Source organism: Oncorhynchus kisutch, linkage group LG6 (assembly GCF_002021735.2).
Source record: "Oncorhynchus kisutch isolate 150728-3 linkage group LG6, Okis_V2, whole genome shotgun sequence".
NCBI classification, from domain to species: Eukaryota; Metazoa; Chordata; class Actinopteri; order Salmoniformes; family Salmonidae; genus Oncorhynchus; species Oncorhynchus kisutch.
In genome coordinates, this window is record NC_034179.2 from 21,316,234 (window position 1) to 21,341,680 (window position 25,447).

General features: G+C 43.2%; 1 pseudogene; it reads right to left on the bottom strand.

Annotated features, from left to right (window-relative positions):
• LOC109891735 (PDZ and LIM domain protein 5-like) overlaps positions 1-21,925 on the bottom strand; it is a 117,108-nt pseudogene extending 95,183 nt beyond the window's left edge.
• Positions 21,926-25,447: the final 3,522 nt, after the last annotated feature.

The following is a 25,447-nucleotide window of genomic DNA, read 5'->3' on the forward strand; positions in this document are numbered from 1 at the left end:
GTCTGTCTGTCTGTCTGTCTGTCTGTCTGTCTGTCACATCCACCTCCAGAGTAGTGTCAGTCTGTCTGTCACATCCACCTCCAGAGTAGTGTTAGTCTGTCTGTCACATCCACCTCCAGAGTAGTGTCTGTCTGTCCATCACATCCACCTCCAGAGTAGTGTCTGTCTGTCTGTCACATCCACCTCCAGAGTAGTGTCTGTCTGTCTGTCTGTCTGTCTGTCTGTCTGTCTGTCTGTCTGTCTGTCTGTCTGTCTGTCTGTCTGTCTGTCTGTCTGTCTGTCTGTCTGTCACATCCACCTCCAGAGTAGTGTCAGTCTGTCTGTCACATCCACCTCCAGAGTAGTGTCTGTCTGTCCATCACATCCACCTCCAGAGTAGTGTCTGTCTGTCACATCCACCTCCAGAGTAGTGTCAGTCTGTCTGTCACATCCACCTCCAGAGAAGTGTCTGTCTGTCCATCACATCCACCTCCAGGTTTCTCCCTCTATTGCCCTCCCCATCCCTCCCTCTCTTTCTAATGCTGAGAGATTGCAATAACAATCCCTCTCACTAATTCTCTCTCTCTTTCACTGATAGGAAGATCCATTATCTCCCAGGTGGTGGGTCACTGACCTGAGTGACTGACCATGTCCTTCAACATGTCCCTGGACTTGCCTGGACAATACAGGGCACAGGGTAGGGAAACCTGGTCCAGGGCACTGAGCTACTTCACATGAAGCACCGCCACCACCTGCCGGACCACTTAAAATGACTAGGGCCAGCTGAGCAGCTAGCTAGTACTCAGTGTGTCATGGACATTCTGTTAGACACGTCACAACGCTGTGTGCCTCCTGCAGGCTAAACTGGGCCACATGATCAAGGGTCCACACAGGCCCTTAGAACAGCCCTCAGTAAACGTTTATAAGCCTATAAATACCCAAGGAGAGAAGGAGAGCAGACTCTCTCAGGTCCAGCTTAGGGCCCATCAATGACACCTCTCAGACAGTCGGCCTCTCAGTTGGACAGGCCATCTGCGATTTGGGACCGAGACTGACCGCCCTGCTGCCTTGTAAAGACTTCAGGCAGTTCATAGCATCTAAGTAAAGATAGTCTATATCTAGTGCCCATTAAAAAAGAGTCAGAAAACAATGTCATTCTGAAAAGGAAGAAGCATGACCTACGGTGTGTACTTGTAGTGTAGAGATGCACTACAGTAGAGGTCTTCACAGATCCACCTGTACCCGAAATCTCAAGAACCGATTGTTGTTGGCCAATCATAAGTCATCAAAGCGGCAATAGGCTACAGTCATAGAGCCTCCGTGTGAGGCAAAATTTAGGAGATATCTAATCAATGGAAGATGAAATTGAAATTACAAGTTAACGGAGAAGGATAGGCTACAACGACCAAGAGCCAACAGGTAGGCTGCTACTTTATATTCTGAATGGAGTTGCTGTTGTTTGTAACTGTGTAGGTCGAGAGAGCACATGCAGCCTCAATTAGCCTAGCTAGCTTAACTAGCATCTCTTGACTTGATGCAGTCAAGACAGGTACCACATAATCATATTGGATGATAAATAACCTCGCTATAGCAGCTATTAGTCTACTATAGTGCAAGTCGGCTTGGTTGGTTGCTGTCTCTCGTCTCTCCCTCCCTCCTACCTTTTCCCGTGTCACTCGTTCACACTCACAGAAGCCGTCTCTCCCTCCCCTGGGTACTTCCATACAGAACCTAGGAGGCTCACGGTCTCACCCCTTTCCAAAGACTTACACAGTAATTATGACAACTTCCAGAGGACGTCCTCCAACCTCATTAAGCCTGGGTCCCTGGGTCTGAACCCCGCCCTGTGCAACTGGGTCCTGGACTTCCTGATGGGCTGCCCCCAGGTGGTGAAGGTAGGAAACAACATCTCCACTTCGCTAATCCTTAACACAGGGGCCCCACAAGGGTGCGTGCTCAGCACCCTCCTGTACTCCCTCTTCACACATGACTGCGTGGCCACACACGCCTCCAACTCAATCATCAAGTTTGCAGACGACACAAACATAGTAGGCCTTATTACCAACAATGACGAGACAGCCTACAGGCAGGAGGTGAGGGCCCTGGCGGTATGGTGCCAGGAAAATAACCTCTCCCTCAACGTCAACAAAACAAAGGCGCTGATCGTGGACTTCAGAAAATAGCATAGGGAGCACGCCCCTATCCACATCGACAGGACATATTCCACAATAACGTCTGCTAAATATGTGTATGTGACCAATACAATTTGATTTGAACCTATCCAAGCTCTTCTTAGGGCTTGGCGTCCCGTCAGCGGGACAACTGTCTCCAATTTCCGGTAAATAATTGTAAAAATGATGGATATTAAACATCAAGGTACATACAAGTGTCTTATCGGTTAAACGCTTAAATTGTTGTTAATCTAACTGCATTGTCCGATTTACAATAGGCTTTACAGCGAAAGCATGCCATGCGATTGTTTGAGGACGGCACCCCACATCAACATATTTTTCAATCAGCACAGGCTTCATAAAATCACAAATAGCGATTAAATAATCACTTTTTGAAAATTTGCAATTTGCAATTTGCAATCCACTGTGAAGGCCTCTACATTACAGTACAAATGCAGGAAAAGGGAAAATACATGTGCTTTGCATGTGTTTCTGTATCATTGTGTGTGTGGGTTGGGGCAGAGGCAGGGCAGGGTTATGTTGTTGAGTACGCCCTGGGTGGGTATAGAGTCATGTTTTCCCTCCCTGTCTTCATGTTATCTCTTGACATGTGCCGTGGGCATATGGAGAGATCAGACCAGTACAGACTGTTTCCACTGGGCCTATTGAAGCTGACTCCCTTAAAAGGACCCCAGCCAGCTGAACACAGCTACAGGGCGAGTGGCTGTGGATGTGTGTTCGTGTGGTTAGAACATGGGTGAAAACAAAGCCTTTTACAGACACAGAGTGATACTGTGGGTATCTCTGTCTGGGCGGCCAGGCCACCACCACCACCACCCAGTGATTATAGTCTCTTTAATTCTCTACAATGGCTCTGTTTATCCCCACTGCATGTATTCCATGAGCAAATTCCTCCAGATGTGAACATCCCGAGTGGCACAGTGGTCTAAGGCCCAGCATCTCAGTGCTAGGTGTGTCACTACAGACCCTGGTTCGATCCTGGGCTGTATCACAACTGGCTGTGATCGGGAGCACAATAGGGTGGCGCACAATTGGCCCAGCGTCGTCCGAATTAGGGGAGGGTTTGGCCGGGGTAGGCCTTCATTTTAAAATAAGAATCTGTTCTTTAACTGACTTGCCTAGTTAAATAAAGGTCAAATAAAACATTCAGTAGAGTACTGTATTACTCACAAAACAAACGCTTCTCTCTCACAATATGCTTCTCAGAGGGAGTAAATCATATGTACTGTATTTCAAAACCTTTATGGACTTGGCATACCCTTTAAGAAGTCTAGAGCAATATCAAAATTGAGCAATGAATGCCCATTAGACCCAGCCAGACATTCACTACGGGCATATAACTTCATTTTATGTACATTTATGGAATTGTCTGTGAAGTGGATAATCATATTGCTCAGTTCATACTTAGGCAGACTTTGGTTTTCACAAAGCAGCATTCTGAGAGAGTTGGACAATGCCCAAAGTTAGACAAACCCAATGCTGCCAAACCACTAAACTCAAAGCTGACATTTTGGATTTGCAGACACATTCTCAGAGGATTTCTTCCCACCTGATTTATTCCAATGTCTGCTGAAGTAGATATTTAAAGCTCTCAAGCACTGAAAATTCCATAAACAATGTATTTTGTGGCTCAGATATAATCCCTTTACTAATCTGTGTGTCTTACTGTAATTACAGGGATATTGTGGGGGTTTGTTATTTATCCTTATAGACCTAATTCAACTGTCTGAAAACAGAATATTGCATTTCAAAAGTTATGTTCATATTTAGTTGTGGCAGTTACATGTCCAGATATGTCAGCAACATTAAACTTAATGAACTGATACAAGCATGAATACGACCACATTTATCTTCATAGTTCATATCTTTTGTTTTAGGATTCCTTCCAAGGAAACTCTCCAGAGCAATCTCCAAAACCAACATGGAGCTACAGCCAAAGCAAACTGTCTCAATCATCCACATCGGTAACACGTCTGAGGGGCAGAGTACTGAGCAAATACTGGCTAAAATACTGTACAAGACATCATAATACTGCTGTGCTATTGATAAAGGATAAATGGATAATTGTGGGTCATACACTGCAGAGCTGCATAGTCACTATCAATTCACAATCAGTGTTGGAGAGAATCTCCTCTTTCTCACAGCAACAACACAAACAGCATTATGGAGAGAATCCCAAACAGTGTATAACTACGGTGATGCAGCAGAGCAGCAGTTCACAACCATTCATCACTAGCAGTAGCAGAGTCCTTCTTCACACAGCAGGCCTGGCAGCACTCCTGCTTCTCTCCTATCCCAACCCAGACCCAGACAAGACCCAGGCCAGAGACCCATGACCCAGACAAATATTAAAGAACTGCAGGAGTTCCTGTCCTGGCCTCCGTAGACAGACAGGTTCATCTAGTGCTCTGGGACTGGGAGGAACGCCCAACTGAGTACGAACCCAGAGCCAGAGACATGTGGACTGGAGACCCAGTGTAAAGAGTCATCAGACTGAAGAGCAAAGCCTACACTTTTGTAGTCTTTGTAGTCTTCACAGAGTTTCTGGAAATTTCTGGGGATAGTTAATACTTTGATTGTTATTTAGATATGTCAAATAAAATGGCATGAGAAGCACAAAGATAGAGTCAGAGGGAGATTGGCAGAGGCCATGAGCAGTCAAAGGGGACTTTGTGGTAAAAGCTGCCAAAGGAAAGGTTGTGTGGTTGAAAGCAGCGGTAAGTGTCATACTGAATATATAGCACAGGCCCTTTAATCACCATGGAGCCAGATGGCAAAGTGAGCAAGGCCCTTTAATCACCATGGATCCAGAAGGCATAGTGAGCACGGCCCTTTAATCACCATAGAGCCAGATGGCAAAGTGAGCAAGGCCCTTTAATCACCATAGAGCCAGAAGGCATAGTGAGCACGGCCCTTTAATCACCATGGATCCAGAAGGCATAGTGACCATGGCCCTTTAATCACCATAGAGCCAGAAGGCATAGTGAGCACGGCCCTTTAATCACCATGGATCCAGATGGCATAGTGAGCACGGCCCTTTAATCACCATAGAGCCAGAAGGCATAGTGAGCACGGCCCTTTAATCACCATGGATCCAGAAGGCATAGTGAGCATGGCCCTTTAATCACCATAGAGCCAGAAGGCATAGTGAGCACGGCCCTTTAATCACCATGGATCCAGATGGCATAGTGAGCACGGCCCTTTAATCACCATGGATCCAGATGGCATAGTGAGCACGGCCCTTTAATCACCATGGATCCAGATGGCATAGTGAGCACGGCCCTTTAATCACCATAGAGCCAGAAGGCATAGTGAGCACGGCCCTTTAATCACCATAGAGCCAGAAGGCATAGTGAGCATGGCCCTTTAATCACCATAGACAACATGTGTGTGTGTGTGTGTGTGTGTGTATGAGAGAGAGAGAAACAGAGAGAACAACAGAAAGAGTGAGAGACAGAAAGGGTGAGACAGAAAGAGAGAGAGAGAGAGACAGAAAGAGAGAAAGAGAGACAGAAAGAGAGAAAGAGAGAAAGAGAGAGAGAGAGAGAGAGAGAGAGAGAGAGAGAGAGAGAGAGAGAGAGAGAGAGAGAGAGAGAGAGAGAGAGAGAGAGAGAGAGAGAGAGAGAGAGAGAGAGAGAGAGAGGGAGAGAGAGGGAGAGAGAGAGAGGGAGAGAGAGACACTCACCCGTGAGATAGTGAGGGGCAGACAGAAGTCCTTTCCTCCCTGCAGTCTGAAGCCCCAGGGGGCGGGGCCACCCAGGGAGACGCTGTAGTTGCTGTTCATGATTCTCCTAGAGAAACAAAAAACATATTGAGGCAAAACATTAATAAGCTGGACCTTTATAGGTTATAAAGAAGAAGACAAGGCACTCCAACACTCCCATCTACAATATTCTAATATTGAATAAGAAACATAAAATATCAGCAAAAACACACTAGTACCAGCTGTTCTCAGTGGGTCACTGAAGAGTAGGGCTGTGACAATACCAGTGTTTCCATTGAAACATTTAAAACACGAAGAAGACCGAAGCAAAACGAAGCAAAACTCTTTGGTCCTTTACAAACCTGCTGTATGTACATTATTGTGTGCTATAGTTTTGGAAAATAAATAAATTAGACGTTTGTTTCTAACATTAGGGTTGTTTTCCTAAAGATGTTAAATCCGCTTTGTGTTTTGTTTCCTTTCTAACGAGTATAGTGATACTGGTATCATCCCGGCCCTACTGAAAAGGAGAACTACAAAGCCTAAAACATAGTCCACAGCCGCTGAGACGTGATAGTCCAGCGTCCTGTTGTGACGTAGCTACACGGCTCTGAGACCACCATCCACAGGGAAGCACAGCCCTCTGCTCACCTCCCCACAATTCTCAAGCAGCGTGACTCCGGTACGCCTCCTCTATTCATTTCAATGAGTTGATAGTTTGAGACATTTCTTGAACTGCGCTGAGAATTTGTAAAGTATGAAAGCCAATGGTCCAATATTCTAGAACATTGCTGTGCGTAAGCTTAAGACCAAAGTCTGCAAAGCTCCAAATATCTGCAGTGTCACAAAATCCTTCACTTAGCTGATTCCATGGAAGCCCGATGGGCTAAATGTTAGGGCTTCTTTTATAACAGTATTGTTATTAGTCTGTTAAATACTTTTTGAAAGATAACACATGGTTACAGTGCCTTCACAAAGTATTCATACCCCTTGGTTTATTCCACATTTTGTTGTGTTAGTCTGAATTCAAAATTGATTAAATTGCCTGTAATTAGTGCCATTGAATTTTCCGTCTATCCTTAGCAGTCTCCCAGTCCCTGGCGTGAAAGGGTCCCCACAGCATGCTGCCATCAACATGCTTCACGGTAGGGATGGTGTTAGACAGGTGATGAGCTGTGCCTGGTTTACTCCAGACATAGAGCATTGCTGTCAGTTCTGTCAGAGTGGCCATTGGGCTCATGGACACCCCCCTGACCATAAATTGGCCACAGACTCCAATCAAGTTGTAGTGACATCTCAAGGATGATCAAAGGAAAGTGGATGCACCTGAGCTCAATTTGGAGTGTCATATCTAAGGGCTGTGAATACTTACAGTACCAGTCAAAAGTTTGGCACACACCTACTCATTCAAGGGTTTTTCTTCATTTTTCCTATTTTCTACATTGTAGAATAATAGTGAAGTCATCAAAACTATGAAATAACACATATGAATCATGTAGTATCCCAAAAAGTGTTAAACAAATTCTTCAAAGTAGCCACCCTTTGCCTTGATGACAGCTTCATGATGTAGTCACCTGGAATGCATTTCAATTAATAGTTGTGCCTTGTTAAAAGTTAATTTGTGGAATTTCTTTCCTTCTTAATGTGTTTGAGCCAATCAGTTGTGTTGTGACAAGGTAGGGGTTGTATACAGAAGAGAGCCCTATTTGATAAAAAGACCAAGTCCATATTACGGCAAGAACAGCTCAAATAAGCAAAGAGAAACAACAGTCCATCATTACTTTAAGACTTGAAGGTCAGTCAATACGGAAAATGTCAAGAATTTTAAAAGTTTCTTCAAGTGCAGCCACGAAAACCATCATGCGCTATGATGAAACTGGCTCTCACGAGGACCGCCACAGGAATGGAAGACCCAGAGTTACCTCTGCTGCAGAGGATAAGTTAATTAGCGTCAACAGCTTCAGAAATTGCAGCCCAAATAAATGTTTCACAGAGTTCAAATAACAGACACATCTCAACATCAACTGTTCAAAGGTGACTGCGTGAATCAGGCCTTCATGGTCGAATGGCTGCAAAGAAACCACTACTAAAGGACACCAAAAAGGAGAAGAGACTTGCTTGGGCCAAGAAAAACGAGCAATAGGCATTAGACCGGTGGAAATCTGTCCTTTGGTCTGAGTCCAAATTTGAGATTTTTGTTTCCAACCTCCGTGTCTTTGTGAGACGCAGAGTAGGTGAACGGAAGATCTCTGCATGTGTGGTTCCTACCATGAAGCATGGAGGAGGTGGTGTGATGGTGTGGGGGTGCTTTGCTGGTGAGACTGACTGTCTGTTTATTAGAATTCAATGCACACTTAACCAGCATGGCTACCACAGCATTCTGCAGTTATATACCATCCCTTCTGGTTTGTGCTTAGTTGGACTATCATTTGTTTTTCAAGAGGACAATGACCCAATACACCTCCAGGGTGTGTAAGGGCTATTTGACCAAGAAGGAGAGGGATGGAGTGCTGCATCAGATGACCTGGCCTCCACAATCACCCCACCTCAACCCAATTGAGATGGTTTGGGATGAGTTTGTCCACAGAGTGAAGGAAAAGCAGCCAACAAGTGCTCAGCATGTGGTAACTCCTTCAAGGTCTGCTATTCATGAGATGTGCTTAGGATTGATAAGCCTAAACGATTCAAAATCAATCTATTTCTGGTGCTCCTTACATTCAATTTGGTGCCTAACGTTTTTAAAGTTGGGAATAGTGTATGTGTTTGTGGGAGAGAGAGTGGTGAGTGTGAGTGTGAGGGAGAGGGGGTCTGTGTGTTAACTGATAAGTAAAGAATGTTTCATGCAGTTTTCCCCTGACTGCCACAATGACTTGCAGATCATTATGCATGTACAGTATATTCCTTCCTCCCATTCCTTCAGCCAAATCAGAAGTTGGTCTTTTCAAATATGAGCAAAGCCAGACAAAATTAAAAGGGCCTATTTATATAATGAATATGAATTTGGAGTGCAGAAATGATTAAATATTAAAGTATTACAAAACGTATACTTAGATCCAAACTGGTTCTCTAGCGGATAAGTAAGAATGTCTCACCCCTTCTTCCCTTTATTCAGACTTTCGGTTATTCCAAAATGAAATATTCAAAAAAATATAGCTATATTTTAAAACAAGCCATAGAACGTTGGTTTTCAAATTCAGTTTAATCCACCAGAAAAGACAGAACAAATAATACAACAAATATTGTGGTTAAACTCAAATATATACTAATATATCTTTTTTGGTTTAAAAAATGTTTAAAAAAGGTATAATCTTTGGAAATTATATCATAAAACACCAAGACAGTTGTAAAGAGGGCACGACAACACCTTTGCCCCCTTGGGAGACCCAACACACCTCCAGGCTGTGTAAGGGCTATTTGACCAAGAAGGAGAGTGATGGAGTGAGATGGTTTGGGATGAGTTGGACCACAGAGTGAAGGAAAAGCAGCCAACAAGTGCTCAGCATATGTGGCAACTCTTTCTAGACTGTTGGAAAAACAATCCAGGTTAAGCTGGTTGAGAGAATGCCAATAGTGTGCAAAGCTGTCATCAAGGCAAAGGGTCGCTACTTTGAAGAATCTAAAAGATAAAATATATTTTGATTTGTTTAACACTTTTTCGGTTACTACATGACTCCATGTTTTATTTCATAGTTTTTATGTCTTCACTATTGTTGCACAATGTATAAAATAGTAAAAATAAAGAAAAACCCTTTTGACTGGTAGTGTATAAATTTAAAAAACATTATGTGGGATTGGAAATTATGCAGACAATTAAATTTATGGAAGCTACAATCGATCTGCACTATTAAAGCTGATCTACCCCCTAAATGAAGTAAACAATGAAATGAAAAGAAGAATATGAGCAAAGTAACCATTCTATGCAGCATTCTATCATACAGCTGTCAGGGATTTCCTCCTCTTCTTCCGAAGAGGAGAGGCGAAAAGGATCAGAGGACCAATATGTGGCATTGTAAGTGTCCATGGTTCTTTTAATATGTAAACATACACATGAACAACTGATTACAAAAAAACAAGAAACGTGTGAAACCTTAAACAGCCCTATCTGGTGCAACACACAGAGACAGGAACAATCACCCACAAACACACAGTGAAACCCAGGCTACCTCATTATGATTCTCAATCAGAGACAACTAATGACACCTGCCTCTGATTGAGAACCATACTAGGCCGAACATAGAAATACCCAAATTATAGAAAAACAAACATAGACTGCCCACCCAACTCACACCCTGACCATACTAAATAAATACAAAACAAAGGAAATAAAAGGTCAGAACGTGACAACAGCGAACAGTGTGAAGTCAATATGTGTTGTATTGAGTAGGAGTGTGAATATCAGGGATAGGTTTTTGGTGTAGCACATGCGCATAACATTTAGAAAACGGGAACAAGCATTGCTGGGACGGGGCGAACAGGACACTATGCCACTCTGAATTTGTCCCCCATGGTACCGCAATACTACTGGTATTGTGACAACACTATCTAAAACTGTTCTTGAATAAAGTGTTTCAGCACAGAGTCATGCCAGCATTACACCTCACTGACACAACAGGCTACCACACACTTAGGAAGTGACTAGAGGTCGACCGATTCATCTTTATTTCATCTTTATTTAACTAGGCAAGTCAGTTAAGAACACATTATTTTCAATGACGGCCTAGGAACGAGGCAGAACGACAGATTTGTACCTTGTCAGCTCGGGGGACGAATCTTGCAACCTTAGAGTTAACTAGTCCAACGCTCTAACCACCTGCCTCACGAGGAGCCTGCCTGTTACGCGAATGCAGTAAACCAAGGTAAATTGCAAACTAGCATTAAACGTATCTTATAAAAAACAATCAATCAACGACTGTCGTTGCTCCAATGTGTACTTAACCATAAACATCAATGCCTTTCTTAAAATCAATACACAAGTATATATTTTTAAACCTGCATATTTAGCTAAAATAAATCCAGGATAGCGGGCAATATTAACCAGGTGAAATTGTGTCATTTCTCTTGCGTTCATTGCACGCAGAGACAGGGTATATGCAACAGTTTGGGCTCCGCCTGGCTCTTTACGAACTAATTTGCCAGAATTTTATGTAATTATGGCATAACATTGAAGGTTGTGCAATGTAACAGGAATATTTAGACTCATGGATGCCACCTGTTAGATAAAATACGGAACAGAATAAACGTTTTGTTTTTGAGGTGATAGTTTCCGGATTTGACCTAAGGCTCGTATTTCTGTGTGTTTATTATAGTTAAGTCTATGATTTGATATTTGATAGAGCAGTCTGACTGAGGGGTGGTAGGCAGCAGCAGGCTCGTAATAGTCAAAGGTATATGGTTTACAGAGAAATAGTCGACGCGTTATAATTCCTGTAATAACTTGCGGCTGAACTTGAAAGGGGTTCCTTTGTTATTTTACCGTTCATGTCTTCCATACAGAATGTCTTGATCTACTTCAAATAAGGTCTGTGTTTCGTGCTTAAACCGCCTCGGCGTTTTGATACGTAAATCTCACTAGGATAAGGTAACGTTTGTCAAAATAGTTTCATAAATCCACTCTACAAAAAAAAGATCTTCGCTTATATTTAGCCAATATTGATCAGAGTTACCTTGTCCTATGGATATCTACAGTTATACAATTGGCAAGGTGGTGTAAGCCTACACGAAACAGACCTTATTTTCAGTGAATCTAAAAATATCCTATGGAATAAATGAATGAAGGAACCGCTTTTCAGATTTTGCTAGAAGGTGTCATGGGAATTATGACTCACACTTTGGTAGTCAATTCTTACCATGTCCATTATTAAAATAGGATGTCCTGCATATAGAAATTACAGTTTTTGTTTTCAACATTCATCACAGGTAACTTAAACTCTATTTTTATTCAAACAGTTGAGAGTATTTGTCTCCTAAGCAGACTCTCCAGTATCATTGTAACTTCAGAGCTGTGTGTGTGTTTTACAGATGGCAGAGAAAAGCAGAGCACCAGTGTGGGACTATTACATGGAATTGGCACCAGGGAAAGCAAGGTGTCTTATTTGTGATAAAGATGTAAGCATGGGGTCAGCAACGGCTAAATAAAAAAATACCACCAACCTGTGGAATCCCCTTAAGAACACCCATCCAAAAGCCCATAATATGTATTATATTAAGTTAAAATAAAAGTGTTCATTGTTCATTCAGTATTGTTGCAATTGTCATTATTACAAAAATGTGTATATATATACACATATATATACACATACATAGACACACACATTTTTAAAATCGTCCGATTAATCTGTATCGGCTTTTTTTGTCCTCCAATAATCGGTATCGGTAGCGTTGAAAAATCATAATCGGTCGACCTCTAGAAGTGACCTAACTACTATACACCCAGGAAGTGACCTAGCTACTATACACTCAGGAAGTGGCACAGCTACTACACACCCAGGAAGTGGCATAGCTACTATACACCCAGGAAGTGACCAAGCTACTATACACCCAGGAAGTGACATAGCTACTTTACACCCAGGAAGTGACATAGCTACTATACACCCAGGAAGTGACATAGCTACTATACACCCATGAAGTCGCACAGCTACTACACACCCAGGAATTGACATAGCTACTACACACCCAGGAAGTGACATAGCTACTACACACCCAGGAAGTGACAAAGGGATGAGAGGGACAAACATAGAGGGTGAGGCCAGACCTAAGATGGTGGACAAATGAAGATGTCTTACTCAGGCTGTTTACCATTGCAAAAAAATTTCACAGTTCCCGTGTGCTTAAGGGGTGGCTCCCTCAGACACCAATGCGATAGTAGCTTGGTCTGGTCTGCTTAGTTCATTGACTGTATATAAACCAGAAAAAAATAGGTAGTGGGATGTCCCGCTTCCTCTTCCGCCTCTGTGTAGACCACACATAAACATACGCAAACAGTAAATAAGAGATATGAAACAAAACAAAAACAATCTAGCGGAAGATATTGCTTAATTCATGCCTGTCATCATAATCGACAGCACCAGGCCTCTTTAACGTCTTTCAACTGATAGGCCTCTGTACGGTCTTTTAGGTGTTTTTGCTATAAAAAAGTGTTTCATAACCGCCAGCTCATCTCTGGGTTTAAAGCTAGGCTGTGGTGATTAATGTATTGTACAGTCGTGGTCAAAAGTTTTGAGAATGACACAGATATACATTTTCACAAAGTCTGCTGCCTCAGTTTGTATGATGGCAATTTGCATATACTCCAGAATGTTATGACGAGTGATCAGATGAATTGCAATTAATTGCAAAGTCCCTATTTGCCATGCAAATTAACTGAATCCCAAAAAATCTTTTCCACTGCATTTCAGCCCTGCCACAAAAGGACCAGCTGACATCATGTCAGTGATTCTCTCATAAACACAGGTGTGAGTGTTGACGAGGACAAGGCTGGAGATCACTCTGTCATGCTGATTGAGTTCAAATAATAGACTGGAAGCTTCAAAAGGAGGGTGGTGCTTGGAATCATTGTTCTTCCTCTGTCAACCATGGTTACCTGCAAGGAAACACGTGTCGTCATCAAGGGCTTCACAGGCAAGGATATTGCTGCCAGTAAGATTGCACCTGAATCAACCATTTATCAGATCATCAATAACTTCAAGAAGAGCTGTTCAATTGTTGTGAAGAAGGCTTCAGGGCGCCCAAGAAAGTCCAGCAAGCGCCAAGATCATCTCCTAGTTGATTCAGCTGTGGGATCGGGGCCCTACCAGAACAAAGCTTGCTCAGGAACGGCAGCAGACAAGGTGTGAGTGCATCTGCACACACAGTGAGGCGAAGACTTTTGGAGGATGGCCTGGTGTCAAGAAGGACAGCAAAGAAGCCACTTCTCTCCAGGAAAAACATCAGGGACAGACTGATATTCTGCAAAAGGTACAGGGATTGGACTGCTGAGGACTGGGGTAAAGTCATTTTCTCTGATGAATCCCCTTTCTGATTGTTTGGGGCATCCGGACAAAAGCTTGCCCGGAGAAGACAAGGTGAACGCTACCATCAGTCCTGTGTCATGCCAACAGTAAAGCATCCTAAGACCATTCATGTGTGGGGTTGCTTCTCAGCCAAGGGAGTGGGCTCACTCACAATTTTGCCTAAGAACACAGCCATGAATACAGAATGGTACCAACACATCCTCCGGGAGCAACTTCTCCCAACCATCCAGGAACAGTTTGGTGATGACAATGTCTTTTCCAGTATGATGGATTACCTTGCCATAAGGCTAAAGTGATAACTATGTGGCTCGGGGAACAAAACATCGATATTTTGGGTCCATGGCCAGGAAACTCCCCAGACCTTAATCCCATTGAGAACTTGTGGTCAATCCTCAAGAGGCAGGTGGACAAATAAAAATGCACAGATTCTGACAAACTCCTAGTATTGATTATGCAAGAATGGGCTGCCATCAGTCAGGATGTGGCCTAGAAGTTAATTGACAGCATGCCAGGGCGGATTGCAGAGGTCTTGAAAAAGAAGGGTCAACACTGCAAATATTGACTCTTTGCATCAACTTCATGTAATTGTCAATAAAAGCTTTTCACAGTTATGAAGTGCTTATAATTATACTTCAGTATTCCATAGTATTCCATCTGACAAAAATATCTATAGACACTGAAGCAGCAAACTTTGTGGAAATTCATATTTGTGTCATTCTCAAAACTTTTGGCCACAACTGTACGGTGATTACCAACTATATCCATCAACTAGTGAATCCCCAGTGTGAATGCTGACATGTCTTCAGACTTATCTGTCTATAGGGTTTAGAACTGTAGGCTGGTGATGGGGCTGATGCCACTGTGCTTGGTGAGGACAGAGCCAGAGGCACACCCTAGAAGACCAGGGACGCGTTGGAACCTTGTGAGGAGAGAGTAGCAGAGCCAGGCAGAGCCAGAGACACACCCTAGAAGACCAGGGACGCGTTGGAACCTTGTGAGGAGAGAGTAGCAGAGCCAGGCAGAGCCAGAGACACACCCTAGAAGACCAGGGACGTGTTGGAACCTTGTGAGGAGAGAGTAGCAGAGCCAGGCAGAGCCAGAGACACACCCTAGAAGACCAGGGACGCGTTGGAACCTTGTGAGGAGAGAGTAGCAGAGCCAGAGACACACCCTAGAAGACCAGGGACGTGTTCGAACCTTGTGAGGAGAGAGTTGCAGAGCCAGAGACACACCCTAGAAGACCAGGGATGCATTGGAACCTTGTGAGGAGAGAGTAGCAGGGCCAGGCAGAGCCAGAGACACACCCTAGAAGACCAGGGACACGTTGGAACCTTGTGAGGAGAGAGTAGCAGAGCCAGAGACACACCCTGGAATAGCAGGGACGTGTTGGAACCTTGTGAGGAGAGAGTAGCAGAGCCAGACACACCCTGGAATAGCAGGGACATGTTGGAACCTTGTGTGGAGAGAGTAGCAGAGCCAAGCAGAGCCAGAGACACACCCTAGAAGACCAGGGACGCGTTGGAACCTTGTGAGGAGAGAGTAGCAGGGCCAGGCAGAGCCAGAGACACACCCTGGAATAGCAGGGACTCGTTGGAACCTTGTGAGGAGAGAGTAGCAGAGCCAAGCAGAGCCAGAGACACACCCTAGAAGACCAGGGACGCGTTGGAACCTTGTGAGGAGAGAGTAGCAGGGCCAGGCAGAGCCAGAGACACACCCTGGAATAGCAGGGACTCGTTGGAACCTTGTGAGGAGAGAGTAGCAGAGCCAAGCAGAGCCAGAGACACACCCTAGAAGACCAGGGACGCGTTGGAACCTTGTGAGGAGAGAGTAGCAGGGCCAGGCAGAGCCAGAGACACACCCTAGAAGACCAGGGACACGTTGAAACCTTGTGAGGAGAGAGTAGCAGGGCCAGGCAGAGCCAGAGACACACCCTGGAATAGCAGGGACGTGTTGGAACCTTGTGAGGAGAGAGTAGCAGAGTCAGAGACACACCCTGGAATAGCAGGGATGCGTTGGAACCTTGTGAGGAGAGAGTAGCAGAGCCAAGCAGAGCCAGAGACACACCCTAGAAGACCAGGGACGTGTTGGAACCTTGTGAGGAGAGAGTAGCAGAGCCAGGCAGAGCCAGAGACACACCCTAGAAGACCAGGGACGTGTTGGAACCTTGTGAGGAGAGAGTAGCAGAGCCAGAGACACACCCTAGAAGACCAGGGACGTGTTGGAACCTTGTGAGGAGAGAGTAGCAGAGCCAGGCAGAGCCAGAGACACACCCTAGAAGACCAGGGACGCGTTGGAACCTTGTGAGGAGAGAGTAGCAGAGCCAGGCAGAGCCAGAGACACACCCTAGAAGACCAGGGACGTGTTGGAACCTTGTGAGGAGAGAGTAGCAGAGCCAGGCAGAGCCAGAGACACACCCTAGAAGACCAGGGATGCTTTGGAACCTTGTGAGGAGAGAGTAGCAGGGCCAGGCAGAGCCAGAGACACACCCTAGAAGACCAGGGACACGTTGGAACCTTGTGAGGAGAGAGTAGCAGAGCCAGAGACACACCCTGGAATAGCAGGGACGTGTTGGAACCTTGTGAGGAGAGAGTAGCAGAGCCAGACACACCCTGGAATAGCAGGGACATGTTGGAACCTTGTGAGGAGAGAGTAGCAGAGCCAAGCAGAGCCAGAGACACACCCTAGAAGACCAGGGACGCGTTGGAACCTTGTGAGGAGAGAGTAGCAGTGCCAGGCAGAGCCAGAGACACACCCTGGAATAGCAGGGACTCGTTGGAACCTTGTGAGGAGAGAGTAGCAGAGCCAGGCAGAGCCAGAGACACACCCTAGAAGACCAGGGACGTGTTGGAACCTTGTGAGGAGAGAGTAGCAGAGCCAGAGACACACCCTAGAAGACCAGGGACGCGTTGGAACCTTGTGAGGAGAGAGTAGCAGGGCCAGGCAGAGCCAGAGACACACCCTGGAATAGCAGGGATGCGTTCGAACTAAACCCAACACCAATGCCAATCACTGGACACCCGAGGGCTTGACTGACACATTTCTCAACCACCTGGCAAGAATGTGCCATACTGTAGGGCAGGGATGGGCTACTTTGATTTAAAAAAAATCTTAACTCATCATGAGGGGCCACAGTGTTACAGCTAATTTCCTGCAATTCTACACATTTTGCTATAGGGTGGAGAGAAATGTTTGCAGCTATTAAGTGACTAACAAAATCAATGGTGTCGGTGATTCAACCATGATTAGGCCTACTACAGGTTTAGATAGCTGGCCGCTTGACTTATCAAAGTAAGTTAGTCTGTGGCATGTGACCCCTCTTTTGAAGGCCCTTGGATACATTTTCCAAAAATTATAATGATATATTTTTATTGGGGAGGAGCCCGTTGAGGTCTCAACATACTGTTGTAAGTTAGAATAGTAGCATACACAGGGTGCAATTTTGAAATGTTGTGCATCAGCAGTTTCTCATGTTATGTCGCTCACTTATAGTCGCTCAATTAGCCCTTGTCAGCTATCAATTTTAGATTGGTAAGTTAGTGGCAAACAAGAGTTTTTTTTCCCAATGCCTGATGGGCTTTGGAGGGGGGGGGGTCCTACTGACCCCAATGTTGCTTTATCTGAACTGACTATACCAACAGTCACAGACATATAGTATAGCATGCATGGAGCAGTCAAGCCTTTCATGCTCTGTTGAAATTAATTTGTTTAAGATTAGTATTTTTACTAGAGGTCGTCCAATTATGATTTTTTTTACCGCCGATACTGATACCGATTATTGGAGGACCAAAAAAGCCCGATACCTCTTAATCGGACCATTTATATATATATATATATATATGTGTAATAATGACAATTGCAGCAATACTGAATGAACAATGAACACTTTTATTTTAACTTAATATAATACATGAATAAAATCTATTTAGTCTCAAATAAATAATGAAACATGCTCAATTTGGTTTAAATAATGCAAAAACACAGTGTTGGAGAAGAAAGTAAAAGTGCAATATGTGTCATGTAAAAAAGCTAACGTTTAAGTTCCTTGCTCAGAACATATGAAAGCTGGTGGTTCAATATTCCCAGTTCTTCAATATTATCAGTTAAGAAGTTTTAGGTTGTAGTTATTATAGGAATTATGACACGTCGACTATTTCTCTCTATACCATTTGTATTTGATATACCTTTGACTATTGGATGTTCTTATAGGCAAATTAGTATTGCCAGCCTAATCTCGGGAGTTAATAGGTTTGAAGTCGTAAACCGCGCTGTGCCTCAATGTAATCGGCCATAAACGGCGTCAAAAAATGCAGATTACCGATTGTTGAAATCGGCCCTAATCAGTCGTAAGTGACGATTAATCGGTCGACCTCTAATTTTTACATTCCTTTTCCATTGAAAATGAGCAGAATTGTTAGTACAGAACAACTAAATCATTGTTAGTTGAGTTGTGACACAGGAGTGAGTGAGATAGCAGAAGTCCAGACTCAAATTGAGTTTTCATGTCCAGGAAGAGTTTCTGAAGGAGTTATCCAAAACTCTGACTGGAGAAGAGAGAGCTCAAGTACATATCTACACACACACCTCTGTAAGGGTAAACTTGCTTTCAAATGGTTGGACTAAGGGGGTCATTCTCACGAAACTGACATTTGGCTAACAAATTCTCAAGTGTAATTTTTCCAAAAGTGTCCTCATGGATCACTGAGATTAGGATCTGAAGTTATCTATTTAATTTTACCACAATTTCCATAAAATCCCAAAAGGTTATAAACAATGTCTAATATTTTGTAACATTGCTCTCCTAATTAAAAGGCCTGAATTAAACATAACACATAAAATTAAAATATTTTAGATTAGAAAATTTGAACAAAATGTAATGATTTTTTCCCAATTGGACCTTTTTAGCCTTTCGATAATGAGCCAGCCATGTGGGGAAGGGGGGTGTTTGAGAATAAAAACCTCATTCTGAAGGCATATAAGCAAATAAATGAACTTAACTTCAACTACCCCTCTAGATGATGCATCATGGGTGAATAAATCTTTATTTCAAAACTGATTGGAGTTTTTACAGGAACTTGAAAAAGTGTTATGTTAATGAAACACGTCCACACACACTGTGTTTGTATGTAATAAATATTATAGTTTATAGTTTATATTGTAGTTTTGGAATGTGTGTTGATGTTAGCTTTGTTAGCATAGCCGCCTGGGACATCAGTAAACACCATAAAAGATAACAGGCTGATGGTGACGTGGACCACAACGATTCAGCTACTAAAACAGACATTGACAATACTTTTTTCCTGACAGGGCCTCTTATTTCAGTTTAAAAAGGAGAAAACAAATGATCTGACTGTGGGGTGTATTTCATGAGTAAGGGGGGAGGGGGGGAGGGAGAGGGTCATACACCTGGAGGACAACAGGATACAAGACCCATTACTCCCCCACCTAAGACACACACACACATGTACACATGGCATGAGGTATTCATATAAGGCACCCTTCTCTCCTCTCCAGTGTGACCCAGGGCTGAGGTGAGCTAAATACATCTAAGGTTCAAGCTAGGGTTCAAGCCCAACAGCACCAACCTAGAGTTCACCAAGAGGATAACATGGCACTAACCATCTGGTAATCAACATGTTTTCAGAGTATATCCAATCGGATGGATAGTGGATACTAATTATATTTCTATTTTATTTCACCTTTATTTAACCAGGTAGGCAAGTTGAGAACAAGTTCTCATTTACAATTGCGACCTGGCCAAGATAAAGCAGAGCAGTTCGACACATACAGCGACAGAGTTACACATGGAGTAAAACAAACATACAGTCAATAATACAGTATAAACAAGTCTATATACGATGTGAGCAAATGAGGTGAGATAAGGGAGGTGAAGGCAAAAAAAGGCCATGGTGGCGAAGTAAATACAATATAGCAAGTAAAACACTGGAATGGTAGATTTGCAATGGAAGAATGTGCAAAGTAGAAATAAAAATAATGTGGTGCAAAGGAGCAAAATAAATAAATTAAATAAATAAATACAGTAGGGAAAGAGGTAGTTGTTTGGGCTAAATTATACGTGGGCTATGTACAGGTGCAGTAATCTGTGAGCTGCTCTGACAGTTGGTGCTTAAAGTTAGTGAGGGAGATAAGTGTTTCCAGTTTCAGAGATTTTTGTAGTTTGTTCCAGTCATTGGCAGCAGAGAACTGGAAGGAGAGGCGGCCAAAGAAAGAATTGATTTTGGGGGTGACCAAAGAGATATACCTGCTGGAGCGCGTGCTACAGGTGGGTGATGCTATGGTGACCAGCGAGCTGAGATAAGGGGGGACTTTACCTAGCAGGGTCTTGTAGATGACATGGAGCCAGTGGGTTTGGTGACGAGTATGAAGCGAGGGCCAGCCAACGAGAGTGTACAGGTCGCAATGGTGGGTAGTATATGGGGCTTTGGTGACAAAACGGATGGCACTGTGATAGACTGCATCCAATTTGTTGAGTAGGGTATTGGAGGCTATTTTGTAAATGACATCGCCGAAGTCGAGGATTGGTAGGATGGTCAGTTTTACAAGGGTATGTTTGGCAGCATGAGTAAAGGATGCTTTGTTGCGAAATAGGAAGCCAATTCTTGATTTAACTTGGGACTATGGGACTTACTAAGAAAAAAAAACCTGCAAAGATGGGGACAACCTTTAACATTGACTTCCTTCCTAACCTCTCCAAATGTGCAAATCACCTAATCAATAACAGTGGGTCAAGGATCAAATCTTTCACACTGCATATTTGAGTATAGGTAAAGGTCTGCAGGCTCAGATCAGTTTGCACAGCTGATGCATGGATTATTTTCTAAGCACGCCACACATGAACACGATGAACTGTTATTATAACTACAAACGGTCCTGTGGTCATTTCTATGGCTTCAGGACGTTTTCCTCAGATGTTGAAAAACAAGCCATTATCTGGTCATAAATGCCGGTCGCCACTGAACAGAAGTACATCAATAGAAAGTCCAAGACAAATGTCAGCTTCACAAGACACAGATTCCCTATATTATACTGTATACTATCTCCACAGCAGCTTCATGTCTGAGTCCACCATAAGACTGCTTATAACTGCTTATGACAAAAGGACATACAGGTCGACTGTAAGAACACCAATCACCTGATTTTAAAAAAGCTTTAAAAGTTCTCTCTGACCTTCACTGAATAGACATTTGATAAAAGCTCCTGTAATTACAGATATTATTATGTGAACAGAACCCTTACCCAAAATGGTCTAGAGACACATGACAACGTTTTAGGAAGGGAGCCTTGGCAATATCCAAGATACACTATGCTAAATTTAATACTGAACAAAGCATTACTTCATGCCCATGCATGCGTGTCTTACACACCCTATTATGGTACAACGCACAGGACAGGAAAGACCTTTCACAATTTTCACACAGATCTCAACACGTTCCGTTTCCTTGCCAAGTATAAGGCTACACTGCAATACCATTAGTCGGCTACTGCCCATAAAATACATTAGAACAATACAAAAATAAGTACACAAGTAGTAGCCGAAATTAATTCCAATTTCAAATTCTCTCTCTGTAGTAGTTAGTTATTGAGTCACTGGTGGCATACAAACACCATAACACGTTATATCAACCTGTAAACTGTCTATAAATGACAAATGACTTCAAACACACCTTTTTATGACTATATGACAAACTTGGCTACAATGAAGTATCAGCCACACATGGCGTGTTGTAGGTGGGTGAGTGTGGTGTCACTACAAGTTGTTGCTTAATCTTGCCTCGCGCACTTGCTCGTATCTCCTTTAAACTAAAATAAAAGCAGCCGAACAATACCTATCCATTTAATCTCGAATAGTTTTCCTATTAAATTTGTGTCTGTCCCCCTGTGTACCCATTGTACTCACCTTTTTGTGGATGAGGCACAGACGGTTCAGTCGAGGTGTTGCGATGTGAAAGCGTGTGACTGTTCTACCGCTACCACAAATTTCAGACTAAACGGAATCAACTGAAGTTAACGGAACTATGACTTCCGCATCGCCCTATATGTCGTCTGACTGGGGCATGGTAGGCGGGGAATACCGGTTACTTCAGTCAACTCGATAATGTTGCAAAATGTAAAAGTAAAATGTATCAATTTTACTTTCAAGATGGTTACATTTGTACCCATTTGCTAAAAATATTGGTCCAATTTTAAATGAAGAAAAACTTACAGAAGATTCTAGCACAGCCTATGCCTAGCCTTTATGCTTTACAAATCAAAGTGATACTAAATAAAGGGTGAAGTAAATGACCATTGATCAAAGGTCATTGGATCAAAATATCGTACAGAAGTTTAGAGTAGTGTATTGTTATCATGTAGCATATAACACATAGCATTTCCAGTTGTATTAATTTCAATCTGGTTTAATTTCAATGTCTCTGGATGAGTCTTGATAAACAGACTGAACAGGCTTTTTCCTCAAGTGGACGAGATTGAAAGGGAACAGGGAAGTGAAAGGGGAGGGAAGAGGGGGGATCAAGAAGACACAATTATGTCAAGAGGGCTTGAAAAGGGAGAGGAACAGAGGAGGGGAATAATTGGTGGGATTGCAATGCCTCTGTCAGTGATGGATTTATTTATTGTAATTATGGTGGTTATTTGGCTGGTCTGGTCTAGATAGGAGTGTGTGTTAAAGTAGACTGCTGGGCCACTGTCCTGTACTATCATTATTCAAATGAGGTTAGACTCAACTGAGCACCTGTCAACTTTAGGAAATTTTATTTTACCTCAAGTCAATTAAGAACAATTTTGTATTTTCAAGGACGGCCTTGGAACAGTGGGTTAACTGCCTGTTCAGGGGCAGAACGACAGAGTTGTACCTTGTCAGCTCAGGGATTTGAACTTGCAACCTTTCGGTTATTAGTCCAACACTCTAACCACTAGGCTACCTGCTGGTTACTAGCCCAACACTCTAACCACTAGGCTACCTGCTGGTTATTAGTCCAACACTCTAACCACTAGGCTACCTGCTGGTTATTAGTCCAACACTCTAACCACTAGGCTACCTGCTGGTTATTAGTCCAACACTCTAACCACTAGGCTACCTGCTGGTTATTAGTCCAACACTCTAACCACTAGGCTACCTGCTGGTTATTAGTCCAACACTCTAACCACTAGGCTACCTGCTGGTTATTAGTCCAACACTCTAACCACTAGGCTACCTGCTGGTTATTAGTCCAACACTAACCACTAGGCTACCTGCTGGTTATTAGTCCAACACTCTAACCACTAAGCTACCTGCTGGTTATTAGTCCAACACTCTAACCACTAGGCTACCTGCTGGTTATTAGTCCAACACTCTAACCACTAGGCTACCTGCTGGTTATTAGTCCAACACTCTAACCACTAGGCTACCTGCTGGTTATTAGTCCAACACTCTGACCACTAGGCTACCTGCTGGTTATTAGTCCAACACTCTAACCACTAGGCTACCTGCTGGTTATTAGTCCAACACTCTAACCACTAGGCCACCTGCCGCCCCTACACTCTAACCACTAGGCTACCTGCTGGTTATTAGTCCAACACTCTAACCACTAGGCCACCTGCCGCCCCTACACTCTAACCACTAGGCTACCTGCTGGTTATTAGTCCAACACTCTAACCACTAGGCCACCTGCCGCCCCTACACTCTAACCACTAGGCTACCTGCTGGTTATTAGTCCAACACTCTAACCACTAGGCTACCTGCTGGTTATTAGTCCAACACTCTAACCACTAGGCTACCCTGTCGCCGCATGTTCATTTGATTTTTGTTTTGTTTTTGTGCCTATCCACCACATTCAGAGGACAAAAATAACTTTGTTTTTACACCTTTTTCTTTTCTGTTACATGTACATTCTACATAAACAGCACTTTTTTACACAGTAGTTACATAGCAAAATATAGTTTGAAATATATACGTAGTGTATATATCTCTTTTCATCTGGCGGGTAGGAGCGATGTGCCAGTAACCGAAAGGTTTCTGGATCGAATCCCCGAGCGCTGACAAGGTAAAAATCTGCCGCTATGCCCCTAAGCAAGGCAGTTAACCCACTGTTCCCCGGGCACCGAAGATGTGGATGCCGATTAAGGCAGCCCTCCGCATCTCTCTGTTTCAGAGGGGTTGGGTTAATGCGGAAGACACATTTCAGTTGAATGCATTCTGTTGTACAACTGGCTAGGCATTGCCCTTACCCTTTCCTATCTGGATAGATAGTACTTAAACACATCCAGCACACATTAGTGTTTTCAGTCATAAGTATTATAGATCAAACTTGAATTTGATTGTTAATTGGTGCTCATTAGTTTGAGTGCTCATAATGATGATACATTGAGAATTTAGTTGTCTCCCGTTGAAAGTTTCCAAAAGCCAAGGTACAGTAGGTGGCGAGGGTGTACAGAAACACAGCATGAGAGAATCAACTGGTTGATTTACATCAGTGGGTGCTGATGTCATTCTTTCCTTTGCAGGCCTCTGGCTTACAGGGGAGCGAGAGGCTCATGCCAGCAGATAGCTAGAGGTTTATTTGAACCACAATGGAAATAGTAGCATCTGTGAAGGTCTTGTCTGATGAAGTAAAAATAGACCAGGATTGATGTTTAAAGCAGGACTGGTCTGTGTTTTGCATGTGAGGTACCCTTGCTCTGTTCAGTACAGCTAAGAATATTGTTGCATGACAAAATTGTGTTATTTTTGTCAATTGGGCCTCTTCTTTGCAATCATTTTCAGCTGGCAATCAAAGAGTACTCAAGTAACTAAAAATGTTAATTGTCTAATTTTTCCAGTCACAGTTCCTAACCAAAATTAGGCCTATCACATTGGCCTGTGTACGTTTCCTCTTGCCATTTGTTGAGAAAGTAGTTGAGAGCTGTATTATATGCTCAGATTAGGTGTGCCCTCTAGTGGTTAAATAGAAAACTGTAAAAGATTCGTCTTTCTTCTTCACAGCCCTGATTGTAGGTCGGGCTCCAATATTAACACCGCAACCAACAAGGATCCCATTAGTCTTAAAGCCAGAGAAGCCATTGGTTCAGAAGTTTACATACACTAAGTTGACTGTGCCTTTAAACAGCTTGGAAAATTCCAGAAAATTATGTCATTGCTTTAGAAGCTTCTGATAGGCTAATTGACATCATTTGAGTCAATTGGAGGTGTACCTGTGGATGTATTTCAAGGCCTACCTTCAAACTCAGTGCCTCTTTGCTTGACATCATGGGAAAATGAAAAGAAATCAGCCAAGACCTCAGTAAAAAAAATTGTAGACACCACAAGTATGGTTCATCCTTGGGAGCAATTTCCAATTGCCTGATTGTACCACGTTCATCTGTACAAACAATAGTACGCAAGTATTAACACCATGGGACCACGCAGCCGTCATACCTCCCAGGAAGGAGACGGGTTCTGTCTCCTAGAAATGAACGTACTTTGGTGCGAAAAGTGCAAATGAAACCCAGAACAACAGCAAAGGACCTTGTGAAGATGTTGGAGGAAACAGGTACAAAAGTATCTATATCCACAGTAAAATGAGTCCTAT